The following is a 2340-nucleotide window of genomic DNA, read 5'->3' on the forward strand; positions in this document are numbered from 1 at the left end:
ATGGCCTAGACCCTCCCTCAAGAGTTCAGGGTGAGAGTGCATCTCTCATTGTTGGATGAGAGTCCAAAGTCCATTTGTATACCCCGGACAAATACTGATCTACTGCCCAAGGCTCAATAGATTCCCTAGGCCTCCTCACTGACACCCACATTCTGGGGGTCTTGATCAGTCCCATGCTGGATTCCCAGGCTGATGCCTGGGATTCAAGAGCTAACCCTTGTCAGGTCAGCTGTTTCTGGGGGTTAAACCAGCCCAGTCTTAATGCCTTTGGTCATCAGTCCTCCCTCTCTGTCACTGGATTTCTTGAGTTCAGCTCAGTGCTTAGCCGTGGGAATCTGCCTCTTCTTCCATCAGCCACTGAATGAAGGTTCTGTTTCCCAGACTCTCTGGCCATGGCATTGTAACGGGCTTGTTTTTTAATTAATTCAGAAAAATAGAAATACTCAGAAGAGGACTACTTTCAGTCTTCCTCACTAACTCTGTGAACTTACCTATAAACATCTTGACCCCTCTATTTTCCCTTTTCTTACTTTCATAGTTATTTAGTAAGCAGTCCTCTCTACAGTCAAGCAGTACACGAGTTCAATTACCCTGTTCAATTACCCAAGCACTTTCCCCCTTTACTTATTGAGCTTTATTTAAGACCTGTTTTTTCTCTCTACCAGCAGCATATAGATAGACTATCGTATCTCCCATCTGAACAACCACAACACGATGATATTGTGTCATTTCTCAGATCTCTCCCTTTTCTCTTCCCTCCTTCTTTACCTACTTTACTGCATTTGTTCTCTAAGTAGTCTGAGATATCCCCATGATTTTTAAGTATCTTCATGCAAATTATCCCAATGTTTTTCTTTCTTTTTCAGGGGAAAGCAGAAGCACAGTCCACCCAACTACCATGAATTATGCAGTCATGTTTCACTCATTGGGGAAATTATGAAGCATGCAAAGGTCCTGGTGCCCACAGACCTCCAGAGCAAACCAGGAATGTTAAACACACAGGATTGTCCTCTCAAAGGGATGGACATAAAACATTTTCTTCCATCCAGAAAGCAGGGAATTGGAGGTAATTAATAGCCTGGTCATCTGCATTATCTGTTGGACCACATCGTATCAAGCTCCTAGAACCAGGACTAGTGGTGTAGTAATCTAAATGACCATTACATTGCCTGTACAGCCAGGGGCTCCCCCATGCTCCCACAACCAGGAATCTCAGATATGATTCTTAAGTTATCTGTATAGTCAGGGGACTTCACCAAGTTCCCATAAACCAGAACAAGAAGTGGATAGCAGTCCAAATGACCTCTATCTGTATTACTGAGACCAGGCCATATTCTTTCTGAGGCCCTTAAGCTAGTACAGGTAGACTATATTCAAAACCCATCTTCTTGGAAGAAATGGCATGTACCCTGGGTTGATTTTCAATGTAATTACACTTCCTTTTGCACCACTGAATGTATTACACCAGGAAACATTTTTTTCCCCTCAAATTATACTTACTGGATTGAAATTGACTGGGAATAAAATGCCTGGCATCAGACTCCCCAAAGTCTTGATCCAGGTTAATGAAGTCAATCTAAACCAAGTTTCTTTCTTCTTTGCCTTTTGTTTCTCTCCCTGATACCTGCTGAGACCCGCCCCCCCCTCAGGAAATCCCAGGGGTCAGCATATCCAGAGTGCAGTAGGTAAGCCTCACTCTGGGAAAACCACCTTCATGATCATGGTATCTTCATTTCCAGGTAAATATTATTATTTTTTGCGGGGGGAGTTCAAGACAGGGCTTCTCTATGGCTTTGGAGGCTGTACTGGAACTAGCTCTTGTAGACCAGGTTGGTCTCAAACTCACAGAGATCTACCTGCCTCTGCCTCCTGAGTGCTGGGACTAAAAGCATGCGCCACCACCACCCAGCTCCAGCAAAGTATTATAATTCCAATTTATAACCATATCTTTTACTCAAGCTTCATATTCTCATATCCATCTGCCATTTACCTTAATTTTTTCTGGCACCTATGAATTGAAATGCTTTCAAGGGAAATTTTCCTTCCAAAGCCTATTCTTTTCAAGTGGTTACCCTTCTTGTAGCTTTAAAAATGTCCTTAAGGAGCCAGGCAGCTGTGGTGCATGCCTTTGATCCCAGCACTTGGAAGGCTAAGGCAGGTGCATCTTAGGGAGTTCTAGACCAGTATGGTCTACAAATTGAGTTCCAGGACAGCCAGGACTGTTTTTACAGAGAAACCCCATCTTGAAAAACTGAAACAAAAAGTACTTGAAGAGCTCACTGACCATGTGGGGTTCCTTTTTATCCTCACTACACTACAGTTGTCCTCTAGTCTTAAAAA

At 43.2% G+C, this 2340-nt stretch overlaps 1 pseudogene; it reads right to left on the minus strand.

Annotated features, from left to right (window-relative positions):
* Nucleotides 1-1626: 1626 nt before the first annotated feature.
* Nucleotides 1627-1747, minus strand: LOC121140126 (annotated as a pseudogene).
* Nucleotides 1748-2340: the final 593 nt, after the last annotated feature.

Source organism: Mesocricetus auratus, unplaced genomic scaffold (assembly GCF_017639785.1).
Source record: "Mesocricetus auratus isolate SY011 unplaced genomic scaffold, BCM_Maur_2.0 Super-Scaffold_100003, whole genome shotgun sequence".
Taxonomy (NCBI): Eukaryota; Metazoa; Chordata; class Mammalia; order Rodentia; family Cricetidae; genus Mesocricetus; species Mesocricetus auratus.